The sequence below is a fragment of the Ricinus communis genome, chromosome 1 (genome assembly GCF_019578655.1).
Source record: "Ricinus communis isolate WT05 ecotype wild-type chromosome 1, ASM1957865v1, whole genome shotgun sequence".
NCBI classification, from domain to species: domain Eukaryota; kingdom Viridiplantae; phylum Streptophyta; class Magnoliopsida; order Malpighiales; family Euphorbiaceae; genus Ricinus; species Ricinus communis.
The window spans coordinates 25,909,839-25,933,828 of NC_063256.1; the positions used below are offsets into that span (position 1 = coordinate 25,909,839).

General features: G+C 31.4%; 1 pseudogene; it reads left to right on the forward strand.

Moving 5' to 3' along the window:
- Nucleotides 1-23,990, forward strand: part of LOC125369901 — a 120,862-nt pseudogene that overhangs the window by 5,270 nt on the left and 91,602 nt on the right.

Genomic DNA, 23,990 nt, shown 5'->3' on the forward strand with positions numbered 1-23,990 from the left:
TTCCTCAATTTTACAAAATGATTATCACACAGTTTTATACTCAGGTCCAAGTTTTTCATTCTGATAATAGTCATGAGTTTGTAAATCAGTCTCATACCAATTTCTTCCTAGAACATGGCATCCTACACCGAACAACTTGTGCCTACACACCATAACAAAATGGTGTAGCAGAGCATAAGAATTGTCATATCCTTGAGGTTGCTCGGGCTTTAAGCTTTACTCTGCATGTTCCTAAACAGTTTTGGACTGAGGCTATCATGATTGGTGTCTTTCTTATTAATCGAATGCCTTCTCGTATCATTAATTTTCAAACCCCTTTAAGGATGTTATCACAATTTCACTCTATTCCTTCTGCTTTAAATATTTGTCCTAAGGTTTTTGGTTGTGTATATTATGTTCATGTACACTCTATATATAGGGATAAGCTTGATCCACGTGCTCTTAAATGTGTTTTTCTTGGTTACTCTAATTCTCAAAAAGGCTATAAATGTTTTCATCCTCCTATAGATAAATATTATGTTTCCATGGATGTTCATCTTTGTGAACAAGTATCTTATTTTTTCGGGGATGTATCTATGATTTCTCTTCAGGGAGAGATTAGTAGTAAGGAAGAGGAACGGTTATAGTTAGAAGAGAAGAAGTTGTGGATGTTGAGTAAGGGGGAGAATTCAACTATTATGGAGAATAAGGAATCTTTAGATAATACTTGTTCTATTGAGTTTGAGGCTGAATTTAAGGAGAAAAAGGATGAAAGACCAGCTAGGTTATTTCAAAACGGTTATATAAGAAGAAAACAGAATGCTACTATTATGCCTTCTCCTGAATCTAGTGCCCCTCTTGATGATACTACCATGCCATCAGATGACTCTTCTACTATTAACCCTGAGGTATGTGTTTTCTCTCCTACAACTTCAACTTTAGAGAAAGATTCTAGTCCTGTAACATTAGAAAATGCTATTTTGAATCCATAAGTTATGGATCACGATCATGCTAGGAGATATCCCCCTCGTGAACGTAGAGAACCTGACAGCTTGGGTTCTTCCAAGTCATCTTTTAATGTCACTTATCCTATTTTTGATTTTATCTCTTATCATCGTCTGTGTAAGGCTCATCTAGCTTTTGCTCTTCAGTTTTCTTCTGTGTCTATTCCTAGTAAATTTCAGGAAGCCCTTGGAGATCTTAAGTGGAAGGTTGCTATGAAAGAGGAAATGAAGGCTCTTCAAAAAAATTCTACTTGGGAGATGGTTGAGTTGCCACAGGAAAAGAAGACAGTAGGATGCAAGTGGGTATTTATAGTGAAATACAGGTCAGATGGGACAGTTGAAAGGTACAAGGCTAGACTGGTGGCCAAAGGTTACACTCAAACCTATGGGATTGACTATCAAGAGACTTTTGCTCCTATGGCTAAGATGAAGACCGTTCGAGTCATTCTATCTCTTGCAGTCAATCTAGACTGGCCATTACGCCAGTTTGATGTAAAAAGATGCTTTTCTTCATGGTGATTTGATAGAGGAGGTGTATATGGATCCTCCTCCAGGATTTACACTAGGAGGAGGTAAGGTGTGCAAGCTGAAAAAGGTATTGTATGGGTTGAAACAATTGCCAAGGGCATGGTTTGGCAAGTTGAGCTACTCAATGAAGGAGTATGGTTTTAAACAAGCTTTGGTAGATCATACTCTATTTTATAAGAGGGAGCATGATCATATTACCTTGCTTATTGTTTATGTTGATGACATGATTGTTATAGGTAGTAATGCTAGTAAGATAGAGAAACTTCGAAGCAACTTGGCCAAGGAGTTTGAGATGAAGGACTTAGGGGTTCTAAAATACTTCTTAGGTATTGAAGTATCTCGATCCAAGCAAGGACTTTTTCTCTCCCAATGGAAGTATATTTTAGATCTCTTAGCTGAAACTGGTAATTCTGCATATGAACCTGTAAATACTCCTAATGAGGTGAATCATGGTCTATCTATCTATCCTGATCAGGTTCCGACTAACAAGGAGAGATATCAGAGACTAATGGGAAAGTTGATTTATCTAACTTACACTAAGCCTGATTTATCATATGTAGTTAGTGTTGTCAGTCAGTTTATGCACAATATAAGTAATCGACACATGAATGCAGTGAATTGTATTTTTTCCTCTCCAGGTAAAGGTATTATGTTCTCCAAACATGGGCACTTGGATATTATGGGTTACACAGACTCTGAGTTTGCTGGCTCTAAATTGGATAGAAAGTCTACTTCAGGCTATGTGTCATTCATTGGAGGTAATCTGGTGACTTAGAGGAGTAAGCAATAGAATGTGGTGTCATTGTCTAGTGCAGAAGCTGAATACCGGGCTCTTCATCATGCAACCACAGAGCTTCCTTGGTTAAAAATTTCTTAAAAGAACTCGGGTTTGGTTCAAAGAAACCTATAGTACTTTATTGTGATAACACTGCAGCTATTGAGATAGCTAACAATCCAGTTCAATATTATCGAACTAAGCACATTGAAGTTGACAAGAATTATATCAAGGATAACCTGGATTCTGGTATGATAGAGGTTCCTTACATTAAGAGTGCAGATCAGCTGGCCGACATGATGACTCACGCTGTTACTAGTGGCTCATTTTATGCATCATTATCCAAGTTGGGCATGTGTGATATCTATGCACCAACTTGAGGGTGATATTTAGCATATATAGCTGTATACTTATTTAGGAATTATAGCTGTAATATTCCTCTATTTATTTCATGTAATTATTCCTATATAGTTGACTTACCTTTCATGTAATTATTCCTATATAGTTGACTACCTTAAATAGGTATAAGTATCTTGTATAAATACCTTGAGATAGATGGAATAAACATAAGAGTATTTTTCAGTCAATTATTATTTATTTCAACTCTAATGGACCATGATTCTCTGAATATTGGATTTTTGAACCCTCTAGTAATCCATCAAGAATCTCTTGGACACCGAGAGGTCCCTACTTTCCCTATCCAATTAGCATCAAAATGATATAAGCATAAACAATCACATCAATATTGATAAACAGCAAGCAACAATAATCGGGATAACAAAGCACTTCTAGACTAATATTATTCCTCAAGCTTGCACCCTCAACACAGATGGTCTGATGATTGCCCCATCGTCTAAGAGGTTCAACTCAATCCCGCTAAGCAATTAAAATCAAATTTTCACACAATGCATGCACACATATCATATTGATCACTTAGTGACATCAATCTCATTCGCATTTAAAGGCATGCTTAATGCAAATGGGAGGGGATAATGCATATACATACATATGTATATAGTATACTACTCACAGTATGATGCTCCATAAATAAGCTCCATGCACCATGCTTAGTGACTTCAGGTTATCTAATCACAAATAGACAAATTAGGGTTATCTATTGCCCATCCCCATACAAAAAACACAATAATCTTCATCATACTATATCGCAACCAATTCAATTCAATCATCAAACTAGAAATCAATTCAAAGAAACAAGGAAGATCCCTAATTCTAGTTTACAAAAATCTATTGGGTAGTCCTTAGAAAAAATAGCCATAAGTCAACCATTGGATCAAAGTGCCATTTTAACTGTATATGCTTAATTTATTTAAAACTCTAAAATAAAACGTGTGAACTACTACAATTAAATTCCAATTATTTAATCATTTTCTCAAAAAAAAATGTTTAAAAAAACAACTGTCATCAAAGTAATCCTAACATATCAACACGAATTTACTAAACGATAAAATTTAGATTACTCTAAATTTTTCCTATAAGTACCCATAGACCCATCGGACCAGCATTGATCTTGAGGTACAGGACATCCAGGTGTTACAATCTTCCACCCTTATAAAAGTCTGTCCTCAGAATTTCTAAGATAAAGTAGCACTTTCTAGGTTCTAACTAAGCACGAACGAGCTACACATAAAGACTAAGCTCAAGAGCAAGTTATCATAGTCTTACAGTACTGAATTTAGTGCATTTTTCATTAAAATACATGTTTTAAAAGACAAATTTTTTTCACAACAAATCCGCACAGTTCTCCTAAATCTGAAACTTGCTACCTACCTGATGTAGGAGAAGGAAAATATCAAGAAAAGGGGAAATCATACCTCTCAATCAGATGGCTAGACCTGTTCAAATTTAGCCGCAAGTGGTCTGAATGAATCATACTCAGCACTCTAGCTTTCTTTTCCTTCTCACATCTGGAATGGAATCATGCAGCTAAGTGAAAATTGATAAACCAGTCATAAAAGTTTTAGTGTGTCCCATAGTTATCAATATTTACAACCTGATATACCCGTCTACTCATTCAAAATTTCCATATGAATTAGAGTAAAAAAGGAGAAATCATCACAGCCATGACAAGAAGGCATTAAAAAATATGATTCCTAAACTGCATCATTGCATAGCGATAATATTTAACAATGCTGGCAAGTGTCAACTCTTCATATAGAAATTCATTGCTTACTTCCATATGTTCCTCGAGTAAAACAGAGAGAAGGAAAGTAATATCTAAGTAGAATGAAAAGAATGAAAGCCCAAAGGTTCAATCCTCTGAGTAAAGAATTACTCATGCTTACTTGTTGTAAAATGTCAAAGTTATTAAAAAAGACCCTGACATAAACAATATGATAAACATAAAACATGTTGTTTTTCAATCAATTATGGACCAAGATAACAATAGAAACTTCTATTAGTCACCTCACAGACGTATCTTTCTACGAAATAAAGCATAATAAAAAGCCAAATATTTGTTGTACTAGATTTATGTATATTCCGTGAAACGTGTAATATGATCTACATTGTAAATTTGACAAGAAGATTAATTTACTGGTATTTGTTTTGCTTCTATAATTTAACTAAATCTCCCAAAGGACATATAGATAACCGAGAAGCAATCAATGATATGGAAGAAAAGAACAATTTGGCGAAAAAGCATTCATGCAAGTTTCATGTTTGAATCTTACTGGCATACATGGAAAAATTACGAGGGGCAGTAGCCTTGCAACCTGTGGAAATTAAGCTACTCCCTCCTAGTTTGTATCGCAGAGCATTTCAGACGAAAGTTCAAGATATAATACAAGTAGAATCATGAAAGTATTGATATCAAGAATCAAATTAGTCATTGTTTTAAGCAACAACTATTAAAAACAAAGAGATCTGGCTGTTTATATCAACATATTTAATTACATTACGTACAATTTCCATCCAACATCCAAATTCCAGTAAAATCTCATCCTAGCAAATCTATTAGCATAAAAATGCACAAGTCTCATGTGTTGGCAAGAAAATATATGGTTTATGTTTTTTTGTATTGCTATAAACATTAAATTCAAGCAGTTACAATTTATAATTGGTACCATACTAATATCATTTCAGAAATTCAAACATGTGCAAATTCAGTATCAGAACTTTAATTAGAGAGACAAAAAAGAAATAATATTAAAATCACACATTGTCTTTATAGAAACAAAACGTGCAAAAGATACAATTTACTAACTTTTACATTTCAATCATCACAAATTTTATTTATTTAATGACAATAGCGGCAGTTGAAATAACATTTCGGCGACTTATGAGGAAAACGAAACTATAATACTGATCATTTTAAAAATATATACGCTCGCATATATTCAAACATAATGGCAAATAAAAATCAGTTAAAAAATAAATAAACAAGTAAAAGTCCGACACGAAACCTCGTCTTTCATTTTTAATATTTGATTAAATAAATGTGACGCTTCCTCTAGAAAAGAAATTGGAAATCTGAAATATTAAAATAAAAATTTAAAGAAAATCAAACAAATTTTAATGCAATTGAATTGAGGACTAATAATAAAAGATAATTTCGATATCACCATAGGTATGTGTTGTGTGATTAAATAGCACTTCATTTTTATGCTGAGATTGCCGTATAGTTTTGTCTATGGAAATATAGTTTGAAAATAAAGAAGGAAAATTAAATATTAAAATTTAAATTATGATTCTTAGTATCGAGGAAAATGGTACCATGAGGAAGGAATTAGTGATGCAAGAAAGCGGATAGAGTCATCATTACTAAATTAGAAACGTATTTGTTGGAATGCATTAACATCAACATCCTATTTGACTCTTCCGACTTCATCGGCTTATCATATCGTCTTTTGAACAATTCTTTTTTCAATTTATTTTTTCACAAAATTGATGCAACAAGTAGTACTGCTTAAGAAAGGGAGAACCTTTTTTCTTAGCATAAAACCCCAACCAAACAGGGTAGTCTCCTGTTTTCTTGTCAAGAATAATACATGAAAAACTCTAGCAATTGGAGAAATAAAACAAAAGATAAAATATCTTTTTATCTTGCCAACAGAGAGTCAAAATTATAGAACAACAAAAACTATCAAAACTTCAATAAAACAACAAAATAACTAAAACCCATTAAAGAAAAAGCATTAAAAACTATCACACGACGTTCTACTTTTTGGGATGTTGTTTTTTCTTCTCTTGTTTCTAGTACTGCTACGTATGCAATAGGTTTATATTAAATATGTAGAGAGAAAATGTTAAAAATATATGTTACCTTGAACAGTTCTCCTTAATTTCCCATTTCTGAAATAAATTCTTGTTTTCTTCTTCTCCTGAGACCAATCATTATTTAGCAGCTATGTTATGACTTTCACTAATGAAGAATGAAGATTAGCATCCCTATATGCTTAGTGAAAATACAAAATATAGTAATCCAGTAAAAGTATAATTCCTACTCCTATAAAATATTTTCATACTGACCAAATGAATTTTTACCCAAGTGTACATAGTAGTACTAATGAAGAGTCCAATCATATCTAGTTCCTCTCGCTGGCCATCCCGATTTTGTATGTCTTCTAGCTGCAGTGATTCCAAATTTTGGGTGTTTGCATCTTGTTGAACCTCCTGTTGTGGGCCTTGTAGGAGCAAATACTGATATGAAACAGAAACACAGAAGCAAAAATCACAAGAACTGAGTATTATCATAAGCAACCTGCTATGGTTTATGAAGTCGCCGAACCAACTTTTGCAAATTAGAACAAACAAAACGGTATCAACACAATATCAAACCAAAGAACCATATTTTCATGTCCATCAACACAATTATCAGATATCAGGTAGCATCACAGAAACAAGAGCTTTTAATTGAAATGATCAAGAAAAAGAACAGAGGATAGGGTATTGTGATTACTACTAAAATTGAGGATTTTCACTCCTTCTATGTTGCAGCGGATGAAATATGGAGACAACCTGACAGTTGGGCTTTTTTGCTTGGCTTGAATCAAAGGATTATTTTTTTCAAAACTTCTACTAGTGGTAGAAAAGGAGATTTTTTTTCTTGTACAAAACCCCTACCAAAAAGGGATTCTCCTATTTTCTTTTTTTCAAGAATATCGAATGAAGCTCTAACAATTAGAAAAATAAATAATTTCTTTTATTTTGCCAATAGAAATCCGAAAAATGATCGCACGCGAAAACTTCATTAAATCCATTTGAAGAATAAGAACTAAGACATATGAAACGACATGCTAGATTTAGAAAGTCCAGGATTTATTGTTTTCTTCTCTTCTTCCTATGGTATTGCGATATGCAATGATTTATGTCAAATGCTTGAGAATAAACCCATTTCCAGGTTTAAACAAGAAAGTAACAACAATCAAACTAAATCTACAGAAGAATAGGTAGCATCACAGGAACAAGGAACAAAAGAAAGGCATTTTGATGAAAACTGAAATTAAGGATTTCAGCGCTAGGAGAATCACAGGATTCATTGTGGGTTTCAAAACTGGGTGAAAGGAAAAGAATGGAGGGAAAAGAACGTTTCAGATGCTATTATGAGAATGGACCCATATTACTCATCAACAGTAAAAAATTCTCTAATTAGCTACATTTTCCTCTTCCTCAAATTCAAAGAAATCCTTGTTTTTTTTACTGTTAGAATTTACTACATTTCTAGTTTATAAGGAATTTCAAAATTTTAATTTAAAAGTGAAAGATTTTTAGCTTAGCATTTCTATATTAATCAATGAGCAAGTGATTCCCACCGAATTTATTAAGAAAGGAAATACAACTTTAATAAAATTGCAAATGAAAATAATAAAAATTGGATAGTGTTATTGTTACATTTTAACTAGAAAACTTATGTTTAACATAAAAAAAAAACTATTTTATCCGTCAATTGGGACAATAAAAATATCATTGGACACATAAAATTTTTACCTTAACCAATTATAATATTTTCCATATTTTCTCTAATAAAAAAATAACTTTTTAATTTGTCTTTAAAACATCTTATTTACTTAAGTTTTTTTTTATATTAAAATGATAAGTATATTTATTTTATGCAATACAATTTTCATATTTATTTTATATTATCCTTTCAAAATGTTTTAATTTTTTTATTTTATCTGTTCAATATAATTCATAATATGAAGTAATATTTTCAATCCATTCCATAAAATAGAGTAATTTCTCTTTTTTTATTTTAATTAAAATTATTTAGAAACTTATTTTTATATTTTAATAATAGCTATTCTTAAAGATGTTTAGAAATTATTAAAAGGACTAACAAATAAGAACTTTGAAAATGATAATCATAAAAGTAAATTAAAGAGGAAAGTTTAATACAAAAAAAATAAAACTAAATTTGAGAAATATTTTATATGGTATTTTATTGATTTTGTATAACTTGATAACTTTTTATTATGAGTAAAATAGTATTTTATATCTAAAATTTTTTATTTTTGTCTTGTCTTAACAAAATAGAGTGTGCAATAACACCACTAATTGCAACTATGACAGAAGTTGCCATTAGAGTACTATTCACATAGGCTTCTCGTAATCAATATTATTTTTTCACTTCTTAGTATTTTTTCTTCATCTCTTTTTGGTATACATTTTAGAACTCTATGATTATTAATTGTCCACAATTGAAAATAAATAATTTTTAGTAGTATATATATTGGTCCTCTTGAAAAATAAATAATTTTTAGTAGTATATGTACCGGTCCTCTTACGACCGTTTAGATCTTTTTACCATTTATATTTTTCATATCTTTTCAAAGTTTTATTATATATCCATACAATATGACTATGTGCATGAGTTTATAATTAATTATTTAATCTTTAAATTTAATAATAAATATGAAAGAGAATATAAATTATTTTTGGTAACTCAATTTCAACTAGGTATTAATTTTAGCTTGGTGAATGAGCCACTTAAAACCCTTTTAAAATTAAGAGTGTTTGACATTGTTATTGGAAAACAACTAATAATTTTTCAGAAAAGTAGTAGACTTCAATTTACAACAACTCAAATTTGAAACTTTTCACCAACTTTTAATTTTAAAATGAATAGACTAAATTAACCTTTTATTATTTAGTTAATCTTATTTACTATTCTTTTATTTTTAATTTAAAATAACTTAACTTGAATTTATTTTTTAAATAAATAAACAACAATTTAAAGTATTTCTTAAATCCCTTAAAAATACTAATTTAATATTAAAATAAAATATTTGTTATTTCTTTTATAAAATTCTTTTAGAAGAACAAGTAATATTGTACTTTAATAAAAAGGAGAAAAAATAATTAAATTAATGTCTACGTCATTAAGAATATAAACGACAACAACTATATATGATTTTATCAAACACAATTATCAATAAGCTATTAACTGCAGACTACCAGTTATTAGCGACAGCTTAGCCAAACAGGTCCTAATCACCGTTCAATGCTTTGAACAACACAAAGCCACTATGCCTTTTTGCTTTCTCTTTTCTTTTTTCCGTAAACTTCTTTTTCTTGTTATAATTTTTTTTGTTCACATTGATAGTTTGTTTTTCTCTTTATACAGTTTATTTAAATATTATGCAAAGTGCGATATCAAGGAACATTTTTCTCCTTCCATTTAATTCCCGTAGAATCATAAGTTCACAAAGATATAAGATTGTTCGAAACTTTCTAGTCAAAGACTTTGAGGCTTTAAGTGTGAAGCCATTCCTATGGTGGAATCAATAACAAGTACGACAATAAAATAAAAAATCGGAAGCACGATTTATTTTCAAAGCTCTGAATTATTGTAAAATCTCTAGGCTATGTACCTGTTGGAAATGCTAATCAACTTTACAAAGATTTCCTTTTGAGATTTTTTCAAACTCCCACAATCCTGCACAAGTTTACACAAGTCCCGAGTAGTAACAGGACCTATTCCAAAGCTTTAGCAATTAGCATACGTTGAGATTGTTCTTTGCTCATAAAGCTCCAGAATACTCGGTATTTGGCATCATGATACTGCTTCACCTTTGGGTCTTTTGATGGATGAATGACCTGAAAAGAGTCATGTTAATTACACTGAATCAAATGGATATTAATAAAAGAAATATATGACAATAGAGTATAATAGTTTGCACAAATATTAATCCCAGGTTAGCAGCTACTTACATTTTAGAATATTGGTTGAATGTTTAATCAAGTCAAGCAAGCTGCATATACCATCCCCACAGTCCTCTCAGTTTACAGATTTTTTTATATAGTAACATACAACTCTCTATTGATTTTGAAATTAATGGGAGCCAATCCATGTGCCGTTGACAACAAAATAGCAAGTTGTTACTAATTTAAAACATATTGACGAGTAAAGGCAGTGAATAGAAAAAATAAATTATGTAGTTTAAGGCTATCTAGAGGTGGTTATTAATGTAATCAAAACTTCAACCAAATGACTAGACCTAGGTAGTGCTAAAGTATGGCATAAGAAACAAAATGCAAGTGAAAATTCATTTAGGCAATTTCTGCAACTTCTTCTCTATATTACATAGAAACGCCAAAACTTTAAAGGAGCATTGAGGTAAAGTTTGCCATATGTTACCGAATTCTACCATCAACGTCAAGCCCTAATCTTAAGCAAGGTCCTTTAGATTTATTTATTCACAATCGATCTATAAAATTTCTTAGCATAAGCGCTGCGGGTCAAGCGTCATTGAAGTAATACTTCCTTCAAATTCCTTTTTGTTTGTTTTTCTCTTTTTTTTCTTAGAGAGGTGGAGGGAGGTGGTGATAATAGGATGAACCAAGAGAGAACAATGACTAATAGGAATTCCGGTAAAAATAGAATGCAAAAGAATAGGCTGCATTATGTTTTGCACTCACTTAAAACCTCTCCTCTAATCATTTATTGGTTTATACCTAGTTATATGTCATGAAAGTTATGAATTAAATTGAAAATTCAGAACCAAGAGCTCATGCATACGACGGTACTAGAGCCCTCATGGCCTCACTAAGACTGGCATATTTTTTTGGTATGACAGACTCACTTTCTTGTGGTAGTACAATAGGGCAACTGCACCAATCATGAACAAATAAGCATTAAGTTTGTTAACATGCACACAACACTTTGGAAAAAAACTATTATTCTCAAAAGTAGTCGGAGCAAGCTATCATAGACTTACAATATTGAATTTAGTGCATATTTCTTTAATTTTTATACATGTGAAAGAAAATTTGTCTACATATTAAACCCGCTTAGTTCTTCCAACTCGAAACTCAACACCGGCCTTACTGGTATGAACTACCCAAAATTCAGTTTGAGGTTCCATGAACTATTCAAGCTAACAATTCAAGATTGAAAGACTTTCCTAGCATATTCACAATAATTAATAACTAGTGAACATTGAGACTTCACCCATACATTATATCAAATTGGGAAAAAAGAGAGGAAAAATTGCAATAGAGGTAAATGGAAGTAAATGCACATGTATCAACAATTTTTGGTGCAATGGTTGAACCAATAAGCAACAATGTAGCTACATCGGGGGCAAGAATATCCACTTTGTTAACCCGATTGCCCAATTTTTTCTTCATCTAAATGTTGGATGAGCATATAAACCAATCGTCTTATTCTTTACTCGTCTCTACACATGAACATCGCACGGTGGCATAAATGAAAATTCACATCAAAGGCTATTCATCGATCAAAATAATGCACACTAATTTTAAGATTACGGAGATAAAATTTTAAGATGTAAGATGTAAAGAGAGTGAAGATAAGTCGAATATCTGCATGTTCTTGAATAAACACAGGGATTCTTTTGAAAGGCTACCACATGCAAGCAACATGTCAATCGCCAGGAATAAAGATATAAAAGAAAGAACAGAAGCTTTAAAATAAATTACATTTCGTGATATAGTCATCATTCCATTAACTAAGAAACACATGTGAAAGATAAACAATTACAATATAAAAAAATCTCCTAATAATACTAGTCAACTAAAAATATGAGGTCCGGTTATATGTTTATACATAATATAAAACATGTAACTCACAGGAAAAAAAAGTGCATGAAGATTGAAAGGGATGCTTTCACTGTGACCATGAGCATTGCAATGCTCCACAATATGGCGTGTCTACGCAACACCTGCAGCGGAAAGGTATAGAATAGGCAATTGTCTATTACTTGTGTCAAGGGTCATGCCACAAATAACTCCTTTTGCTTTTGGATCTGCAATAGGAGACTGCGGAGTATGAAGAAGTTAACGACTCAAAGATCTATAACAAAACTTAGGCACTATAACTTTGAAAAGGCCTTTCATCACTAATCATATACCTATTTCCATGGAAGTCGGGAAGGACATGTACATCTTGTGTTAAAGCAGTAAGGAATGAAGCCTTTATGTCATCTATTATAGTCCTCAATTTATTATTCAGTAGTGGAAATAGCGATATGTCTAGAAGACAAGGAAAAGTGATACAGGATCAACCATAGTTATTAAAGGCAGGGGCTCTGGGGTATGCCCTAAGAGGCGTGAAGTGCAACAATGAAGAAAATAAAGAATTAAACTTCTGAAAGAAATTAAAACTTACACAAACATGTACATATTGATGCAATCAACAATCTTTTGTTCATAACAAATGTTCAACAAAAACCAAGTAAATAAAAACTTAATGTTAAGACACATTGCACAATTTTAACAATTTAACTTGGCACAAAGATAATGGTAGCATCAATACTTTAACATGGCCTTTTTTTTTAATTCCTGCAGAAATGATCCACGAATCTTGGCTTGCAGGAGGGTGGGTAGAGTGCTACTGGTGCATTATTAGATTACATTATAGAAAATCATGTTGCTTCTCCCCGCCTTGCAAACCATGTTGCTTCTTAGAGTAGGATATCAGTTTCTAGCATATACATTTTAACTAAATTATATTTAATGCTTTTTTACGTAGTACTGAGGCTTAATTGATCCCCATAGTTGTTAAATGTGCACGAGGCACAAGCCCTAACGCCTCAAACACTAAAAGGTGGGAGATGTGGGCACAAGCTTTTTAGTTTAAAGTTGTTTTCTTCCCTTTTCTTTAACTGTTTCCATATTTATACAATCTCCAGCATTAATCTCAATATGAAAGTGAACTTATGAAGATCACGCATACTAAATTAAAAAAAAAAACAACTATAACAAAGAAAGAAACCCATGTTGCTTTAGATCGGAAGGGGACAAAGGTTGCTGCTAGAATTATTCTACATCACAATACCCAGTTTCTCCTCTATCTCTCTATCGTCATCTTTCTTCTATGTTTTCTTTTTTGCTCTACCTTATCTATTCTTCTCACTCCAATTTTACCTTTATATTGTTTAAACCCAAATAGTTCCTCCTTCTTTTCTTACTTTTCATTTGTTATACTCTTTCACTAGCTCAATCCATAAAATGATGTCCTTGACCTTTTGATTACATCTCTTGCCCTTTCCTACTGTCCTCTTTGGCTCTCACAATCTTTTTTTTTCTTTCCTCTTCTCTCTACTTTTATGGAAACCTCACATCCTACATTTACAAGCAGCAAAATAACTTTTCTTTTTTCATGTTGATTTTTAGTTATGCCATGTTAAATTATTGATACTACCATTATCTTTGTGCCAAGTTAAATTGTTAATTGTGCCATGTGTCTTAGCATTAAGTTTTTATTTACTCGAGTTTTGTCAAACATTTGTTACGAACAAGAGATTATTGATTGTATTAATATGTACATGTGTGTAAATTTTAATTTCTTTCAGAAGTTTAATTCTTTATTTTCTTCACTATTGCACTTCACGTCTCTCAAGCACACCCCTGAGCCCCGCCTTTAATAACTATGGTTGATCCTGTATCACTTTTCCTTGTCTTCCGGACATATTACTATTTGAGCGCTAAATAATAAATTGAGGACTATAATGGATGATATAAAGGCTCCATTCCTTGCTGCTTTAATACAAGATGTACATGTCCTTCCGACTTCCATAGAAACAAGTATATGATTAGTGATGAAAGGTCTTTTCAGGTTATAGTGCCTAAGTATTGTTATAGATCTTTGGTTGTTAACTTCTTCATCCTACAGGTCTCCTGCTGCAGATCCAAAAGCAAAAGGAATTATTTGTGGCATGATCCTTGACATAAGTGATAGACAATTGGATGTTCTATACCTTGCTATCGTGCAGGGTATTGCATATGGTACACGTCATATTGTGGAGTATTCACACAGTAAGAAAGCATCCCTTTTAAATAAATAAAATTTGTGATGATTGAAATGTAAAAGTTAGTAAATTGTATCTTTTGCACGTTTTGTTTCTATAAAGACAATGTGTGATTTTAACATTATTTCTTCTTTGTCTCTCTAATTAAAGTTTTGATACTGAACTTGCACATGTTTAAATTTCTGAAATGATATTAGTATGGTATCAATTATAAATGGCAACTGCTTGAATTTAATGTTTATCACAATACAAAAAAAACAGAAACCATATATTTTCTTGCCAACGCATGAGACTTGTGCATTTTTATGCTAATAGGTTTGCTAGGATGAGATTTTACTGGAATTTGGATGTTGGATGGAAATTGTACATAATGTAACTAAATATGTTGATATAATAATTATATTAAGCAATAGTCAGATCTCTTTATTTTTAATAGTTGTTGCTTAAAAAAATGACTAATTTGATTCTTGATATCAATACTTTCATGATTCTACTTATATTATATCTTGAACTTTCATCTGAAATGCTCTGCGATACAAACTAGGAGGGAGTAGCTTAATTTTCATGGGTTGTAAGCCTACTGCCCCTCGTAATTTTTCCATGTATGCTAGTAAGATTCAAACATGCAACTTGCATGAATACTTTTTTGCCAATTTTTATTTTCTTCTATATCATTGGTTGCTTCTCTATTATCTATATGTCCTTTGGGAGATGTAGTTATATTATAAAAGCAAAAAAATTACTAGTAAATTAATCTTCTTGTCAAAATTTAGAGTGCAGATCATATTACACGTTTCACGGAATATATATACATCCAGCACAACAAATATTTAGCTTTTTATTATGCTTTAATTCGCAGAAAGCTATGTTTGTCAGGTGACTAATAGAGGTTTCTACTGTTATCTTGGTCATTAATTGATAGAAAAATAACATGTTTTATGTTTATCATTTTTATCATATTATTTATGTTAGTGTGTTCTGTAATAACTTTGACATTCTATAACAAGTAAGCATGAGTGATTCTTTACTTAGAGGATTGAACCTTTGGGCTTTCATTCTCTTTATTCTACTTAGAAATTACTTTCCTTGTTGATGGATTACTAGAGGGTTCAAAAGTCCGATATTCAGAGAATCATGGTCCATTAGAGTTTGAAATGAACCTATATATAAAGATGTTTCTATATAGCTTCAAAAATATTATGAGCATTGAAAAAAATGATTGAAACTGTTTTCAAATATCGTTGTCATTTTTCTAAGTTTTGAACTTGAGCCTTGTGTCCGATGGGCTTTCAGTAGTCTGCATATGTATTGAGTCGGACATGCTCATTCATGCATCATAAAATTCACATGTCAAATACATCGAGTAACATATTGGTTGTCGGTCTCGGGGCCTTGATGATGCGAGTTTAAAACAAAGAGAAAATGAAAAAATATACTAAAATTTGGCAATTTAAATTTTATCGTTTAGTAATTTCGTAGTGCTAGGGTTATTTTGGTGATTGTTATTTTAAATGATTATTTACGAGAAAATTATTAAATAATTGGAATTTAATTGTAGTAGTTCTGATTTTACTTTTGAATTTTAAATAAATTATATTGTTAATTTATTTTGGATTTAAGGATTAAAGTGATTTTCATGAGATAACAAAATTTGGAGGAGGAAAATATTATAAGAGTTAATACTTTTTCTGTTAATAATGAACGGTTATAGCTTGATAGTGGGATGGTACTTGAGGTGGCAAAATATGTAGAGGACACTTATTCTTTAAGTATATCAAGAATTTATTTTATTAGATAATTATTTAGAATAAAGTTTAGTTTTCATTTAATAGGAGGATTAAAGTGAAAATATGGCATGGATATTGGATATTATAGAGACGCATGTCCTCTTGTATGAGTAAGTTAGAACATACTAATTTAGTTTTAGTTAATATCTCTTTATGTTTTTAAATTTAACATCTTAAGTAACCATTTATGTCCTAATTTATTTTCTCGCTATATATTCTCTACAATTTTTGTTCACCATCCTCTTCCTCTGATTATCACTTTGTATGTCAATGGTAAAGGCTTTTTGATTAAATCCAACTCCATAGCTCTCCTAGCTAATCATTAAGCTTGTTTAAGATACTAACTTCTTGTTGGCATGAGTTGGGTTTAGTAATTTTGGACATGTGATATTATGATTGGATTGGAAATTGATGCTTGTACGATTTGGTCCATGCTTGAAGATTGAAGCTCGAAGTACATAAGGATTGGGTTGGTACAAGCGAAGTCGAAGGCTGTTTAGAGTTTAAATTGGAGGCCGATGATGAGTTTGAAGCTATCAACTCCAAGAGTTACATTGTTTGAGAATGATTCTAGGGCTAATTATAACTTCTTAATTTTCTTATTTTGTTACTATCTCCATGATTAGGTTAGTAACTATTCTTTAATTTTATTTAGTTGCATGGAGTGAATAAGGGTTTGGGTTACTTTAAATGATGATTATTGACTGTACTGTGTTTGATTTTGTGTTTATGGCTTAATTTTTGTATTGTGGCATGAGATGTTAGATTGGTGTTATGCCAAATTATGTAAATTTTAGGTTGGTCCTTCGAAGTGTGAATTTGATTGGAATTTCATATTTCAGTCCCGTGTGTGACAGTCCACTTGTTTGAGCATTATCTAGAGTTCCACAACTCCAAATAAGGTGAAATTTGAACCTATAGAAACTTTGATCCATCCTCTAAAACTATTTATTTTGTGGAAGGCCTAATTCTGCTGTTTTAGAAGTAAAATTGAGTATTAGATTTTTATGGTCAATCTGACCTGACAGATTGACATATCTACAATGTTTTATTTAGTCCTCTTTGTTCACCTTTCCAAATGGTAGAAGACCAATTAGAAATGAAACTAGACTTAATGTCCTGTGATATGGAAAGATGGTACCGGTAAAGCTTCCAAGTATTTTGTTTAGACAATTTTGAGTAGAGCTTGAAATCATCATATATAGCGGTTTGATTATGTATGTGATGTATTTGCTGATTAATTGCTTGACAAAATCTATTTTTTTGAGGCCATGTGATTAGTATGTGATATATTTGTTGATATATTGTTGATGGGAGCTTTGGTTTTGTAATTAAAGGTTGATTTTAATATTTGTTTGCTTAAGCCGTGAATTCTGTTTTAAGTTTTTCTTGTGATCAAATTTGAAAATTAATATGCCAAATTCTACGACAAATGAATGGTTGATTTTTGGGTATGTTGTTTCACATCATGTAGTTTATGGGTATAAAATGGCACTTTGATCCAACGATCGGATCTTGACTTATGACCATTTTCTAGGGACTACCCGGAGAGAATTTTCTAAACTAGAATTAGGGATCTTCCTTGTTTCTTTGGATTGTTGTCTAGTTTGGAAAATTGCAATTACCCTTTTAATTCAATGAATATCGGCGAGCTTCTGAGAATTTATGAGATTTAAGCCCTTAGTTTAAGTTGAAAGTGGTGCACGATTCAATCCGATATAATCTGATTAGATCTTTTATTATTACACTGGTTTTGATATCAATTTCATGATACTTTATTTAAAACTTGCCATCAACATAAGGAAAGTGTTTTTAGAACTTCTTATATTAAGACTGATTTCCAGTTGTGTCAACATAGATTCTTATGTTGAATGAGCATAGCAATAGAGTACACCCTCACCTCCATGATTTATCCGATTATAACACTTTCTTCCTTTATGATGCACATTGATAAAGTTTATTTATTATACAATTTGAAATATAGTTTTGTATCTATAAAAAAGAAGCAAAGCATAATGTTGTTGGCTTTTAACATATCATTTTAGTTCGCATTCTGAGTATTTTACTCTTCTTTACGACATCAAACGAGGATGAAGTGTAGCTTTCCTGGTCATTCTCTGGGTTGGTTCGACTCTTGCAGTGCGAAGGCAAGAAATTTTATCTTGAAGAATTCACATTGATTTCAAATGGTGCTTCGTTGAGGTCCATTGACCAAGTCGCATTTGATTAGATGCTAAAATTTTGGCACATAACCTTTATCTAGGCTTTGCAAAGTGGATATATTATTGTCAACCATAAACCTATGGGACATTTCTATATTGTTTATTTCAAGTATTTGCCTATATGTTTAGGAACTAGGTATTGAAATTTGGAACTCTATCTCGGGACTTCAACGATTGATGCTTATCTTTGGTGGTATGGGGATTATGGAGAGTGTTCCTCTTCTTGATTATATAAATATATATACGTCTTTCTAAAATTTCAATTTCTTTCAAAAGTTTTATTCTTTTGTTTTCTTCTCTTTTGCACGTCACGTCTCTCAAGCATACACCTAATTATGCGCCTTTAATAACTATGTTTGATCATATATTACTTGTCTTCTAGACATTTCATTGTTCGAACTATTGAACAATATTTTGAGGACTATAATGGTTAACATAAATGTTGCATTTGCTGTTTTAACATAAGATGTACATGTCCTTCCCGACTTTCATGGAAACAGGTAAACGATTAGTGAATATAAGGCCTTTTCAAGTTATAGTGCCCAATTTTTTTTATTAATCATTGAGCTTTTAAATTCTTTATACTACAGGTCTCTTGTTGCATATCCAAAGGCAAAGGGAATTATTTGTGGCATGACCCTTTACATTAGTGATAGACAATTGGCTCTTTCATTCCTTGCTGCCATGCGGGGTATTGCATACGATACACACCATATTGTGGAGCATTGCAATGCTAGTGGTCCTGAAAGTAAACATTGGTTTTAATCTTCACATTTATTTTCTGTAATGACATGTTTTATATTATATTTAAATATATAACTGCATCTCATACTTTCAGTTGATTTGTATTATCATGAGATTTGTTTTATAATGTAGTTGTTTATATTTTCAGCTATGTGTTTCGTAGTCAGTGGAATGATGGCTATACCTCCATATGTAATTTGATTTAACACTTCCTCTTCTTTCTTGTATATCTTCTTCCCTTGCAGGTGACATCTTTGCTTGCATGTAGTGGCCTTTCAAGAAACTGTGTTTGTTCAAGAATATGCATATGTTATTGGTACTTATCTTCATAATCTCTTTATATTGTTCACATCTTAAAATTTTTCCCACTGATTTTAAAATTATAGTGCATTCTTTTGATCAATGGATAGCTTCATAAAGTTTCATTCTGCCACTCCAATTTTTCTCATTATTCTTTTCCAGTTTGATATAATGTATGGTGAAGTCTCAATGTTCACTAGTTATTAATTATTGTGAATATACATTGTTAGGAAAGTCTTTCAATCTTGAATTGGTGGCTTGAATAGTTCATGAAACCTCAAAGAAAAGAATAGAAGAAGCATCTGACTCCTTCGTGCATGCTCCATTGAACCTTGTATAGTTCATACCAATAAGGTTTTGATGTAGGATGAATTTAGGAAACCTGTTCTATGTTGATTTCTTGAAAAATAAAGGCTAAGATTGAATTTCATATCTGATTTAGCGAAATTCCGATATGAAATAGAGGAATAGAAAAGAAAAGACAAGAAAACTTCTAAGAGTCAAGACTTAGAAAGTTTCGGATCACGCCTAAAGAAGATTAAAACACACAATTCTAGACCAACAATTTGCAGCAAATATTTGTTAATAAATTTGGAAAATCTTAATAATAATTGTTATAAGCCTAGATATTTATAGACTAAACTAATCCTACTACTACTAAATTAAGTTAAACTTCTAATTCGCACTTAAAATAATTAAAGACTTTTAAAATGAATTTTAACTATTGTTAAAACAAAAGCTGAAATTCTGAGGGAAATTCCCCACTTGCAGTGACTAAAATTATGGAAATACCTTTTGGGTGTTGAAATTATAAAAATTAGACCAAAACACTAAATCTACGTTGATTCTTTGAGTTTTATTTTCTTGATATCGGGTTCATAGTGAGTTTGAGTTAGGATTGGGATTGCAAAAATAATTTGAGTCGAATTTGATAGAATTCAAAAGATAAATGATAAATGTAGTATGTTTTAAATTTGTTATAAAATAAAAATATATATAATTTTTAGAATAATCCTTATTTATAATTAACAAGATTACTATATATATATATATATATATATTTATATTTAAAAATATAATTGCTTCAACTTTTTCAATTAGAGATTGAAATCTCTTATTTAATTTTCAGGTAGAATGAATATTTTAGCTAATTTCTTAGTAATTTTTTTAAGTTTAAACTTACTATTTTTTTGTAATTTTTCTAAATTAATTACATTATTTATAAATTTTATTTATTTTTATTTATTCTTATTTAAATAACAAAGGCAAAAGGAAAAATAAAATTTTCATATTACATGTTCGAACGTATGCTTTGTTTTTTCCCCACTCCTGAATCAACCAAGTTATTATAATCTTCTAAAACCTATGGCTATATTTCGCTCATAAATGTTAGAATGGTAGAATTGAACATAACGTAATGAAAGTATCACCGACTCCACAGGGAGAGGTGGTGGTGGGTTTAGGTGAAGCAAAGAAAGTGGAAAACAAAGTGCCAAAGTAAAGACCCACACACCAACCTCCATGTTTGGTGAAAGAAGTCGGGTCATAGGCCTCTCTCTCTCTCTCTCTGTTTCATCATAGATCTAAACTCAAACTGCGTCTAATAGTTGCATCCTGTTGTTCGCCATTGATTAAATCCAACTGTTCGATAATCAAAGCCAACTGGTCACATCTTCCGACATAGAACCTTCCTGTAATTACCCTCTTCCTTGTTTCATTTCTTATCCCTCTAAGGAACAATTGTATTATAAATACAAACCTTAAGAACCTTGCCAATCCATCATTTCACTTCATATAAAGGAAAATAACTTCTCCTTGAGTGAACAAGCTCAACGGCTCCTTTTCTTGCTTGCACGAGGGGTTCAGCACTCATTGATCATCTCTCTTACAATTAGCTCAGTATAATTTGCCGGTGACTTCAACCAAGACTTTGATATCACTTGGGGAGATGGTCGTGCTAAGATACTCAACAATGGCCGACTTACCATTAACCTTGACAAAGCTTCCGGCTCTGGATTTCAGTCAAGAATGAGTATCATTTGGAAAGATTGATATGCAGCTCAAGCTTGTCACTAGCAACTCACGGGCACTCGCCAACGCCTACTATGTAAGTTCTTAACTTCCGTATATATGCAACATCAGATGGCTTCAGTTTAGAAGTTTGTGCTCATTTGACTAATCAAATATTTGAATTTGCGTTATCCTCAGAAAGGGTCCACATGGGATGAGATAGACTTTGAGTTCTTGGGAAATCTGGTGGTGATCCTTACATTCTTCATACTAGTGTATTTAGCCAAGGCGCGTAATTAGCGAGCAACAATTCTATTTATGGTTTGACGCAACTGCGATTTCCACACCTATTCCATTCTTTGAAATCCTCGGTATCATGTAAGCAATTAAAGCAAACCCGTCATACCAAAATCTTGTAGTCTCATTTAGCATATTTACATAATGTATATTGAAGTTATTTTGTACTGCGTTTGGTTTTTCTATCACGGGACTCCTATTAGAGAGTCCAAGAACATGGAGAGCATTGGTGTTCCATTCCCGAAAGAATCAACCAACGAGGATTTACTCTAGTCTAAGGAATGCTGATTACTGGCTACAAGAGGTGGATTTGTCAAGACAGTTGTAGTCAAGCTCCATTCACCGCTTCCTAGAACTTCAATGCCAATGCTTGTATACGGTATAATGGAGCATCTTCTTGTGGTAGAAATTCATCATCATCGCAACTAAAACAAATTCATGGCTTTTAAAGGAGCTTGATTCAATAAGTCAAGAGAAGGCTGCAGTAGGTGCGGAAGAATTATATGATATATAATTCGATACTAAAAGTTTCCTACAAGGACTCCCTCGAGAATGCAGCATGTCCTAGTTCAAACTTCACTTGTTAGAGCTGTATTCCTTATTCATTTTTATCGTGTAATTGTGGCCGACAAGTTATATCAATTTCACATTAGTACATATTGAGGATTTTGAAGGGCAAGAAATTGAATTATTTTGTTTCTCGCTAGAAATAAGCATAATATCGACCGCTCTTTTATTGATAAGTTGCATGATTAGAATTTCGGAAAGAAAGAAATAAACTTTTCAAAAGCATAGTTTGCGATTACGAAAATGTACTTATAAGACATCCGAAGGATTTTTTAAGATTTTGCATTATTATGACTTCAATTTTTATTTTATATTATTTCTGAATTTCGTTAAAAGAAAATACTAAAAATATACCTACAAAATATCGAAGATAAAGATACTAAAAGTAAACCTATAAGATCTTTGGAATGATATTATTTTTAATTCATTATTATAAATTCAGTTTTTATTTTATATCATTTTATTTTTTATAATTTCGTTAGAAAAATATTAAAGTATACCTAAAAGATCTGAAACTTTCTTTTTAATTTGTATTATTATGAATTTACTTTTTTAATTTAGGTCTAAGAAAATACTAAAAGTATACCTATAAGATACCAATAGGATATGATTTTAACTTATATTACCTATGTATAATGGATATGTCGTTTCAATACATATAAAATATTTTATTAATCTAATATTATCTAATGAACTTATTGTTTGAATATAGTAAACATGTCCATGATAACCTATGAATAATGATCATTGTTTTAATATGTATAAAATATTTGATGAACTTCAAATGATACTTTGATGGACTGTAGTTTGAAGATAATAAGCATGTTAATTATAACTTATGAATAATAAATCATTGTTTGATATGTATAAAACATTTGATGAACTTGCAGTTTGAAGATAATAAACATGTTCATTATAATCTATGAATAATGAATATGTTGATTCAATATGTTAAAATATTTGATAAACCTAATGTTATACTGTGATGAACTTGTTATTTAAAGATAATGAATCAATCTATTATAGTCTATGAATACATATTTATTTTTTATGCACATATAGCATGTTCATTAGTTAAAACTTATAGATTCATCTATTAATCATATAAGGTTCATTATTAATAAAATCCATTTAATGAATTATTAGCTCTTATTTCTAGTAATTATTATTTTGCAAGATAAAAATGGATAGAAAAAATATCTTAGAAAAGTTCGTTAAGAAGAATCCTGAGGGTAAAAAGAGGACCATAAGCGGGAATCTAATGATGGCATGATTGGGATATTCCTCGGTATTGTTATGAAGAACAAAACTAAGTAGTGGTGGAAGCGAAATGGACATGCTTAACAAAAGAAATCAAAGCCAGTTGTTTGCTCTTTGATGTGAGTAAATGTTAAAGAGAAAGAAGATTACTTCTGACTAAGACAAAACTCAAGGGCAAAACAAGAGATACAAAACATGCTCGATAATTGACAAGGGAAGAAAATGGTTGCAAAAGAATCGGATAAGAATCGCAGTTCTATACGAGAACAATTACTAAAGAAAGAGGG